The following is a 10,875-nucleotide window of genomic DNA, read 5'->3' as shown; positions in this document are numbered from 1 at the left end:
GTACAGAGTGTAATCCCGCCTGTTGCTTGGGATTGGTTCACTCCTGTGCCCCTCTTGCTTGCTGGCTCCCCTTTGGTAGATGCTCCGGAGACATCACTTCTGTTTATTGGGCAGCAGCACTGCACAACTACAGTTTCCCTACACTGTGAGTGTTTATATATTATTTTGGGGACTACTTCTTTTTAGCTCGAATAACACACACAGGCATACATAATCAGCACGGCGCCCTTTCATGAGGACCGCACTTGTTAATGGTTTCATTGTTTCCTCCACTCTCCTCTCTCACTCCTCCCTCCCTCCTCTCTTCTCCCTCTGGTGACATATTAATGGCGCATCGGCGTGAGGATGTAGTGGCTCGCAGATGTGTCCTCCGGATTATGGGGTTGTGTACCTGGAGACTTAAGGCGGCGTTGCCTGAGCAGTTGGTGCCAGGCACTTGTGTACAAGAAGCATGGAGACCCACGGCTCAGCCTGCGATTGGAACGATAGAAGCTTTCGGGTCTGGGGAATGCTGGGGTTTATGTGAAAATGTTGGCCGCACCCATGAACCCGTCTGACCTCAACATGATCCAAGGTACATATGCTTTGCTCCCTGATCTGCCAGCTGTTGGTGGTAATGAAGAGGTCGGGGAGGTGCTAGCGGTTGGTAGTGACGTAACTGGCCTGCAACCTGGTGACTGGGTGATATCGATAGATGCGGGCCTCAGGACCTAGAGAACTGAAATGGTGGCAGCGGAGGCCCTGCTACTTCAAATGCCAACGGACATCCCAGTGGAGAATGCGGCCACCCTAAGTGTCAATCCCTGCACAGCCTATAGGATGCTGTTGGATTTTGAGACTTTGCGGCCTGGGGATTCTGTAATTCAGAACGCAGCCAACAGTGGTGTAGGGCAGGCTGTGATCCAGATCGCAGCAGCCCTAGGGATCAGGATGATCAACATTCTACGAGACAGGCCAGACTTGCAGAAACTGACTGTCATGGGAGCCGACCACGTCATCCCAGAGGAACAGCTGAGGAAGCCTGAGATGAAGGACCTCTTCAAGACAGTCCCCAGACCTCGGTTGGCTCTGAATTGTGTTGGAGGAAAAAGCAGCACTGAGATGTTGCGTCACTTAGAGCGAGGGGGCGCGATGGTGACATATGGAGGAATGGCCAAGCATCTTGCCTCCCACAGGATCCGCAACAGCTGTCATTGATCGTGAATAGCAACTGATGGACTTGTAGTTGGCGCAAAGAACAGTAAACACCCCACATAATATTTGATTATATTTCCCTCATTCTTTTTGTTTGCTTTTTGGTGCATGCAGATCTGCATATTAGTGGGTAAAGCAGAACTACCAATACCATACTACCAAGAAGTACAAAACAGATTTTGAGACAAATGGGCGAACATGTAAGCTAAATGTTTATATGCAATAAAAACACATTGGTAATGCAATAGGTCTTGCATTAGCGAGAGTATGAGCAGCCAGCATTGAAAATTAATATGCCTTTTATTTATGTGTTTTGAAAACCCACATGTGGTGTGTAAACACGCACTTTGTGCTAATAGTTTTTGCTTACCGGAAAGAAGCCTTGCTTCTCCTCACCCACTATAAATACAAAGTGCGTGTTTACGCACCGCTTGCAAGTTTTAAAAGCACATACATGAAAGGCATTGTCATTTACAATGCCAATAACTCAAACTCTTGCAAATTCGAGACCAATTGCATTTGTTTTAAAATAGGCATGACTTGTACTGCTTTCCAGACCAATGTTAGAGCAGCAGATCCAAGAGGAAGATTGAACAGCAAAGTGATGACAGGAAGGAGTATGATGGCAAAAGTCGCCATGATGTACGGAGGGGAGATGTCAAAAGGGGAGCCTGATTTCATTTTACTCATCATGTCAGAGATTTAAGCTGAAGTAATGGGTTCAAATTCCACCAGTGAGACAGCAGGGTTGGTTGCAGGGGAGATCGTAGAGGAGGCTTCTACCTGTATTGTGCAGTTAGAAAGATGGATTACTGAGATTTGTTCCTCAAGATGATCTGCGAGAGCATCGCACAGAAGCTGAGAGGCTGGAATATTGAAAACACAGGCAAGTTCATTGGCCGAGTTCCCAGCATCATCTATCCTGTTAATAATGTGGGAATTATGAGCTTCTCTGATCTTTCTGTGATAGACCCCTAGTGCAAGTTTGCAAGTAGATTTGTCGGGAAGGGAGTTAGTGGTGCGCCATCTTCTCTCCCGTCTTCTGCAAGCCAATTTTTCCTGTTTAAGTTCCTCTAAGTACCAGGGGAGGGAGACTTAATCGAATTGGAGAGGCTTTGTTTGAAGAGAGCAACTGTTTCAAGGCCTAAGAGAAAGAATTCTGAAAATCTGTAAAGGAGCTATTGACATCAAAAGTCTTAGGGGCATATTATCAACAAGCAGCGTTAATATTATCGCCGCTTTAGCGGCAGAAACTATAATGGGCTTGATAATATGCCCTGGGAAATTCCCATAGAAGCCCATGTTCTGTTGTCAACATGGGCTTCTATGGGAATTAACACACAAAAAGACTCCACTAGATCTGTGGAGGGGGAACGAGAGGCATGGGGTTCTAGGAGCTGGCAGCCTCCACTATAACTGTTTACCACAAAGAGCTGCTCCTAGTGTGATAACCCAAATGAGTTACAAGAACGTCGTAAGTGTGGGCATCTCACAAAAAGTTACGGACTGGTCTCACACACAACCTGGTGTCATGCTTCATCATTGACCAGTCCTCGCCCTCTAAAACCTTCGTTTGATAGAGGGCGGGCATACACTTGACGACAAGGATGCACTTTCTAAATGACTGAGTGGGGGCCCGTGAAACTGTGAGTGAGGTTAAAAATCATTATAGTAGTCAGAAGTGATTTTAATGTGATTGACAACTATATGATATTAAAAAGTATGTGACGGTGAATGGGGTAATTAGTGTCCCCTAACCGTCTTGTGAGTGGTCAACATGTTTCTGCCGGAGTGGCCCTGTGGGGGGATTATGGCATTCATCAGGACCTAATTATGAATGGGGGCTCCGTTCTTACCAGGTGCTGGTAAGACGCTACCACTCTGTGAGTGTAGCAAAGGCCACACTTCACTTCCTAGGATGCTTCCAAAGGTGAAGCCTATGAGAAAAATGTGAGAAACAAAGGTTAATTGGAACTCGTTGGGTCGAACGTACCTGTAAAGGAAAAGGAAATACAATGCATGCATTGAAATCTAGGAGTGAATAAAGTGTATGTGACTTTGTGACACTCTATTTGTGTACACATTTGTGAAGCTTTTGAGGCTGGAGGCAGACAATGCTGCTGCCAATCTTACCCTAATCGGATAGACAACTTGTCCCAAGGGGGAAGGGGGGGACGGGGGTAATCCACCGTTTGTCACTTCTGTTGGAGAAAAACATAGAACCTAGGTCTCCATCAAAACATACAGAGGAATTGCTGCACAGACAGAGAATTAAGTCTATACACAAGAACTCTTATTGAGCAAATTCCAATGGAGGTCATAGAAAACATAGTAGGTAAAGTTGGTTAATTGTTTGGGTGGAAATACACAATTATACACACGCACGCTCATTAGTCATTCGCAACACCCATACTCTTACTGTGACACGAGGTAGAATGCTCCTGTGTCCTAGGCGTCCGCTCGATCCTCCCGATTGTGAGAAATGGAGGAAGCGGGCGCCGTCTTAAATATGAGGTTCGATTGTGTTAATTGAACGCAAAACAGAATTCAGGTGCGGGGTTCCCGGTGTCGGAAGAGCGCCGAGCCTGTGTTCAAGATGTCGGTTCAAGGCGTGAATGAAAGGGGAAGCCCCATTCGTGGTGAGGCCGGGGGTGTGTCAAACGTCCTGCTGTAATTGGAGGACCGTGAAAGGGAGTCGGAGAAATGAGGGGAAGGAACCCGGTCATAGCGCGCACCCATGCCTGCCTGAGGGATTCCGTGTGACGGGAAATCTCATTGGTGGTGAGGCTGGCCCAACAGAGATTGTGATAGGCCGGTACACTATTGGGTGGAATACTACATGTTTACGCCAGTGCAATGGTGAGGAGCTTTCGTTATGTGCCCAAGCGTCTATTGTTGGCATGGAGACGCTAAATAAAACTGTATGAACCAAGTTGTGCTAAAGGTGGCGAGTTTGGCCAAACTAGCATCGTGATTAACTGGCACGATATCGGGCCGAGTATAGCAAATTTACGCCCGCACAGTTGTGTCCCAGCGCCTAATGTCATGCGGTGGCACGTAAAGGCTTTGCAAAGTTGTGAACGAGTCGCCGAGCAGATGAGAGTTTGACTCAAAATATAGATAGTTAGTTCACATACTTCGCTCCCGAGGTAAACATTTGTCCTACTACCCACTCGTGTATTGACACGGTGCAGAGCATCTGTGAGTATTGCAATGAACACTTCTCCAGATATACAGTGATACATGTGGTTGGCCCTGCGCAAACCGCTTTTTACATTTGTGGGGAGAAATGTCGCAAAAATAAGCGGCTAAGGTGTCGGGATATGTTCATATGTGTACAACTTAACCGTTGTGTTGTATGTCAAGGGGGTTAGCCTGGGTCAATGGGTAAAGGCATATGGCTTTGTAGTTATATTATCTGAAGGGCTTATATCCAAATCATATCCCCTTTCTTTATTCTGTCAACTGCAGCCATGGGATGTCATCATTGAGGCCTTTTTCGTGTGAGGGTAGGCGGTACACCCAACGTTGCTCTCTCACATGGAGGGCTTTGGTGAGGTCAAATTTCCTTTTCTTCATGACCTCAAGAATAGTCCAACGCAGGTCTGAGTCTGTATGGTTTTCTTCGGAAAAATGTTGTGTTAGCTTTGTATTCGTTTTTTCGCACCTGATTGTGCTACGGTGCTCATTAATGCGGATTTTTATTTTCCTTGTGGTCATCCCCACGTATTGGAGTTTGCAAGGGCATGTTAATAAATATACCACATTTTCTGTACTGCAGTTGCTGAATGATTTTAGTTGCCATGGTTTGTTTGTGCCAATGTCCACTTTTTTTGTGTTTCTTGTGAGATTACATGACTGGCATCCGCCGCAGGAGAAATGGCCTACTACGGGTGGTTGATCCCAGAGTCTGAGTTGTTCTGTGTTCTTATTGGTGGTCATCTGGGCATGGACCAGTTCGTCCCGAAGATTTTTATTGCGCTTGAAGGCAAACAAGGGGGGTTCCCAATGTTTCCCAGCCCAGTTAAGTATGTGCCATCTTTTCCTGATAATTTTCTGAACTGAGTTCGATACTGGTGTGAAAGTAGTAACGCAGACCGGTCTGTTGGTTTTTCCTTTCTCCACGTTCTCCAGAAGTGCCTCCCTTGGGTTGTTTCCTGCTCTTTTGTTTGCCTTCCTCACCATTTTTCTTGGATAATGGCGTTCAATTAGTTTCTTCTCAAGATGTTCTGCCTGTTCTTTGTAAGTGTCTTTCTCGGAGCAGTTTCTCCTTATACGGAGGAACTGGCCAACAGGTAAGTTCTGTTTGAGGGCCTTAGGGTGATAACTCTCGTACAAGAGTAGGCTATTCCTGTCGGTGGGTTTGTTATGGACCTTGGTTGTTATCCCCTCATTCGTGAGTGTGATATCCAGGTCCAGAAAGATTGCGTGATTTTTATTGATGGTGTGAGTGAATTTGAGATGACTGTCTTGCAAATTCACCCAGTGGACGAAGGCTATTGCGTTCTCTTCTGTTCCATTCCATACAATGAGTACGTCGTCTATGTAACGTTTCCAAATCTTTATGTGGCTTCGAAAAGGGTTCACTGCGTTGTTGATGAAGTCCTCCTCAAATTGCTGGACGTATAGACACGCCATACTGGGAGCAAAAGTGCTCCCCATTGAAGTACCTGTTATTTGGTGATAGATGACCTGTTCGAATTCGAAGAAATTCTCTGTGAGGGCCGACTCAGCACATTCCATGACAAAATGTTGGGGAGTAACAAAATCCCACTCTCTTCGTAAGATGATACTTTCTACGACTTCCAATGTTCGTCGTTGCGGTATACTTGTGTACAGGGCTTCGATATCCATCGTTATAAGCCAGTCGTTGGTGGTATCAACCTCCAGATCTCTTAGGAGGCAGAGGACGTCTTTTGTGTCTTTCAGGTAGGACTGTGAGTGAGGTTAAAAATCATTATAGTAGTCAGAAGTGATTTTAATGTGATTGACAACTATATGATATTAAAAAGTATGTGACGGTGAATGGGGTAATTAGTGTCCCCTAACCGTCTTGTGAGTGGTCAACATGTTTCTGCCGGAGTGGCCCCACCCCGAGAAATGACCCCTTCGCTCTCAATGTGGAATTGGCCCAGTTTTTTCAGAAACTCAAGCTTCGTGACTTCTTCAGAGACACGACAGAAATTGATGATGACAAGAAGAAATCAACCGGGCTGCGCAAGAAGTCCACCTTCCAACCTCCAAATCAGAACATCTCATGCCAAATACTTGCATTTGAACAGGCTGTACTTAGGGATATAGAAAATATTGACTTCCATAACACCAAAGGGTTCAACAACCTCTCAGGGAAGGAACGGATAGCCCTACAAGCACTCAAAAATAATCATGATGTCGTTATCAAACCAGCAGATAAAGGGGGCGCGACTGTCCTCATGGACCTTACGATGTACCAAGATGAGTGTACAAGACTGCTTGCAGATACGAACAGCTATGCCATACATCAAACAGATCCTACGGGCCCGATCAAGATTAAAATTAAGAACATAGTGGAGGAAGCCCTCAGTAACGATTGGATAACGAAGCAAGAAGCTGACTTCCTGATTAACGAAGAACCAAGGATGCCGCGCTTTTACATTCTACCAAAGATCCACAAGGGGCGTATGCCACCGCCAGGTAGACCGATCGTATCTGGCATTGGATCAGTGCTAGAACCTCTGTCGCAATTTTGCGACTGGTTCTTGCGGCCCATTGTAAAAGAAACACAATCCTACCTGAAAGACACAAACGACGTCCTCTGCCTCCTAAGAGATCTGGAGGTTGATACCACCAACGACTGGCTTATAACGATGGATATCGAAGCCCTGTACACAAGTATACCGCAACGACGAACATTGGAAGTCGTAGAAAGTATCATCTTACGAAGAGAGTGGGATTTTGTTACTCCCCAACATTTTGTCATGGAATGTGCTGAGTTGGCCCTCACAGAGAATTTCTTCGAATTCGAACAGGTCATCTATCACCAAATAACAGGTACTTCAATGGGGAGCACTTTTGCTCCCAGTATGGCATGTCAATGCGTCCAGCAATTTGAGGAGGACTTCATCAACAACGCTGTGAACCCTTTTCGAAGCCACATAAAGATTTGGAAACGTTACATAGACGACGTACTCATTGTATGGAATGGAACAGAAGAGAACGCAATAGCCTTCGTCCACTGGGTGAATTTACAAGACAGTCATCTCAAATTCACTCACACCATCAATAAAAATCACGCAATCTTTCTGGACCTGGATATCACACTCACGAATGAGGGGATAACAACCAAGGTCCATAACAAACCCACCGACAGGAATAGCCTACTCTTGTACGAGAGTTATCACCCTAAGGCCCTCAAACAGAACTTACCTGTTGGCCAGTTCCTCCGTATAAGGAGAAACTGCTCCGAGAAAGACACTTACAAAGAACAGGCACATCTTGAGAAGAAACTAATTGAACGCCATTATCCAAGAAAAATGGTGAGGAAGGCAAACAAAAGAGCAAAAAACAACCCAAGGGAGGCACTTCTGGAGAACGTGGAGAAAGGAAAAACCAACAGACCGGTCTGCGTTACTACTTTCACACCAGTATGGAACTCAGTTCAGAAAATTAACAGGAAAAGATGGCACATACTTAACAGCGCTGGGAAACATTGGGAACCCCCCTTGTTTACCTTCAAGCGCAATAAAAATCTTCGGGACGAACTGGTCCATGCCCAGATGACCACCAATGAGAACACAGAACAACTCAGACTCTGGGATCAACCACCCGTAGTAGGCCATTTCTCCTGCGGCGGATGCCAGTCATGTAATCTCACAAGAAACACCAAAAAAGTGGACATTGGCACAAACAAACCATGGCAGCTAAAATCATTCAGCAACTGCAACACAGAAAATGTGGTATATTTATTAACATGCCCTTGCAAACTCCAATACGTGGGGATGACCACAAGGAAAATAAAAATCCGCATTAATGAGCACCGTAGCACAATCAGGTGCAAAAAAACTAATACAAAGCTAACACGACATTTTTCCGAAAAAAACCATACAGACTCAGACCTGCGTTGGACTATTCTTGAGGTCATGAAGAAAAGGAAATTTGACCTCACCAAAGCCCTCCATGTGAGAGAGCAACGTTGGGTGTACCGCCTACGCTCTCACGAAAAAGGCCTCAATGATGACATCCCATGGCTGCAGTTGACAGAATAAAGAAAGGGGATATGATTTGGATATAAGCCCTTCAGATAATATAACTACAAAGCCATATGCCTTTACCCATTGACCCAGGCTAACCCCCTTGACATACAACACAACGGTAAGTTGTACACATATGAACATATCCCGACACCTTAGCCGCTTATTTTTGCGACATATCTCTCCACAAATGTAAAAAGCAGTTTGCGCAGGGCCAACCACATGTATCACTGTATATCTGGAGAAGTGTTCATTGCAATACTCACAGATGCTCTGCACCGTGTCAATACACGAGTGGGTAGTAGGACAAATGTTTACCTCGGGAGCGAAGTATGTGAACTAACTATCTATATTTTGAGTCAAACTCTCATCTGCTCGGTGACTTGTTCACAACTTTGCAAAGCCTTTACGTGCCACCGCATGACATTAGGCGCTGGGACACAACTGTGCGGGCGTAAATTTGCTATACTCGGCCCGATATCGTGCCAGTTAATCACGATGCTAGTTTGGCCAACCTCGCCACCTTTAGCACAACTTGGTTCATACAGTTTTATTTAGCGTCTCCATGCCAACAATAGACGCTTGGGCACATAACGAAAGCTCCTCACCATTGCGCTGGCGTAAACATGTAGTATTCCACCCAATAGTGTACCGGCCTATCACAATCTCTGTTGGACCAGCCTCACCCCCAATGAGATTTCCCGTCACATGGAATCCCTCAGGCAGGCATGGGCGCGCCCTATGACCGGGTTCCTTCCCCTCATTTCTCCGACTCCCTTTCACGGTCCTCCAATTACAGCAGGACGTTTGACACACCCCCGGCCTCACCACGAATGGGGCTTCCCCTTTCATTCACGCCTTGAACCGACATCTTGAACACAGGCTCGGCGCTCTTCCGACACCGGGAACCCCGCACCTGAATTCTGTTTTGCGTTCAATTAACACAATCGAACCTCATATTTAAGACGGCGCCCGCTTCCTCCATTTCTCACAATCGGGAGGATCGAGCGGACGCCTAGGACACAGGAGCATTCTACCTCGTGTCACAGTAAGAGTATGGGTGTTGCGAATGACTAATGAGCGTGCGTGTGTATAATTGTGTATTTCTACCCAAACGATTAACCAACTTTACCTACTATGTTTTCTATGACCTCCATTGGAATTTGCTCAATAAGAGTTCTTGTGTATAGACTTAATTCTCTGTCTGTGCAGCAATTCCTCTGTATGTTTTGATGGAGACCTAGGTTCTATGTTTTTCTCCAACAGAAGTGACAAACGGTGGATTACCCCCGTCCCCCCCTTCCCCCTTGGGACAAGTTGTCTATCCGATTAGGGTAAGATTGGCAGCAGCATTGTCTGCCTCCAGCCTCAAAAGCTTCACAAATGTTTACACAAATAGAGTGTCACAAAGTCACATACACTTTATTCACTCCTAGATTTCAATGCATGCATTGTATTTCCTTTTCCTTTACAGGTACGTTCGACCCAACGAGTTCCAATTAACCTTTGTTTCTCACATTTTTCTCATAGGCTTCACCTTTGGAAGCATCCTAGGAAGTGAAGTGTGGCCTTTGCTACACTCACAGAGTGGTAGCGTCTTACCAGCACCTGGTAAGAACGGAGCCCCCATTCATAATTAGGCCCTGATGAATGCCATGGACCCAACAGGGCCACTCCGGCAGAAACATGTTGACCACTCACAAGACGGTTAGGGGACACTAATTACCCCATTCACCGTCACATACTTTTTAATATCATATAGTTGTCAATCACATTAAAATCACTTCTGACTACTATAATGATTTTTAACCTCACTCACAGTTTCACGGGCCCCCACTCAGTCATTTAGTAAGTGCATCCTTGTCGTCAAGTGTATGCTCGCCCTCTATCAAACAAAGGTTTTAGAGGGCGAGGACTGGTCAATGATGAAGCATGACACCAGGTGGTGTGTGAGACCAGTCCGTAACTTTTTGTGAGATGCCCACACTTACGGCGTTCTTGTAACTTCTATGGGAATTCTCTGCGGCATATTATCAAGCCCATTATCGCCGCTTTAGCAACAGTATTCTGCCGCTAAAGCTGTGATAATTTTATCGCAGTGCTTGATAATATGCCCCTTAATTGTGTATTTGGTAGGGAAAGAAGTGGAGAAGGAGGAAGAGGAGACCTTCTTTCATGGGCTTGTCATTCTGAAGCCTTCTTTCTTGTAGTCAGAAAGTTTCCCTTTGATAGGGAGCTGAAAGCTAATGGAGTAATGGTCTGTCCAAACTGAAGGAAGAGGAGAGTCAACCTGAAGGTTCGGGGAGTTCGTAAAGACAAGATCTAAAGTGTGGCCCGCTATGTGCGCAGGGCCAGTTACTTTTGATGTACACCCATTATCTCTAAGTCAGAAAACAAAGGCTGAGACTCCAGGTCAGATTACTGTTCCGCAAGGTAATTAAATGTACCCACA

At 45.7% G+C, this 10,875-nt stretch overlaps 1 pseudogene; it reads left to right on the top strand.

The window, feature by feature from the left end:
* Positions 1–345: 345 nt before the first annotated feature.
* LOC146865331 (enoyl-[acyl-carrier-protein] reductase, mitochondrial pseudogene) lies at positions 346–3,494 on the top strand (annotated as a pseudogene).
* The last annotated feature ends 7,381 nt before the right edge of the window (positions 3,495–10,875 follow it).

The sequence above is a fragment of the Triturus cristatus genome, chromosome 2_1 (genome assembly GCF_964204655.1).
Source record: "Triturus cristatus chromosome 2_1, aTriCri1.1, whole genome shotgun sequence".
Classification (NCBI taxonomy): Eukaryota; Metazoa; Chordata; class Amphibia; order Caudata; family Salamandridae; genus Triturus; species Triturus cristatus.
This window is presented reverse-complemented; position numbering and strand designations above follow the sequence as displayed.